General features: G+C 44.2%; 1 protein-coding gene across 1 annotated transcript in view; it reads left to right on the top strand.

The window, feature by feature from the left end:
* Window positions 1-728, top strand: part of Grb2 (growth factor receptor bound protein 2) — a 62,740-nt gene that overhangs the window by 53,926 nt on the left and 8,086 nt on the right. The window lies entirely within an intron of this gene.

Below are 728 nucleotides of genomic sequence, written 5' to 3'. Positions count from 1 at the left end.
AAAAGAAGAATAAGAAGAAAGAAAGTTAGGTTTATGTAGTTTAGTTGCCAAGGTCTTGTGAGGGCCTGAGGTTGTGTCTCTAGCACCACGTAAAACCAGGTGTGGCACAGCTGTGGCCAAGCCCTCCATACAGGAAGGCCAGGAGTTCAAGCCAGTCTGAGAATCCCAAGTGGACTCAACCACTACACAGAAGGAAACAGTGACACAGCTCTGGTGGTGTGGCTTTCATTTGCAGACCAGAGAGTTCTGGTTACCATAGAGGGTAATGTGGGTCTTAGCTGGTGTAATAATGGCTGGTACAGCCACCGGGCCAGCCTTCCTTTAGAAACACTGAAGATATCTCTACAGTCCTCTCTGCCCTGATTGCTTATGGTTTTCATTTGAAAGAGCCAGGCAGTTGCGGCCTCGAGCCCTTTAAAGGTGTCTCTTCTCCTTTAGTTTTCTAACTTTGTTTTTTGTTGTTGTTTTTGGTTGATTGGTTGGTTTGGTTTTTGGGTGTTTTTGGTTTTGTTTTTTGTTTTGGTTTTGTTTGTTTGTTTGTTTTTCGGGGGCGGGGTGTACCTGTAATAGCCTTAGCTGTCCTGAAACTTGCTCTGTGGACCAGGCTGGCCTTGAACTCAAGAGAAATCCACCAGGCTGATCTACAGAGTGAGTTCTAAGATAGCTAGGATTTTTACACAGAGAAACCCTGTCTTGAAAACCCAAAACCAAAGAAAAAAGAAAAAAAA

The sequence above is a fragment of the Microtus ochrogaster genome, chromosome 7 (genome assembly GCF_000317375.1).
Source record: "Microtus ochrogaster isolate Prairie Vole_2 chromosome 7, MicOch1.0, whole genome shotgun sequence".
NCBI classification, from domain to species: Eukaryota; Metazoa; Chordata; class Mammalia; order Rodentia; family Cricetidae; genus Microtus; species Microtus ochrogaster.
This window is presented reverse-complemented; position numbering and strand designations above follow the sequence as displayed.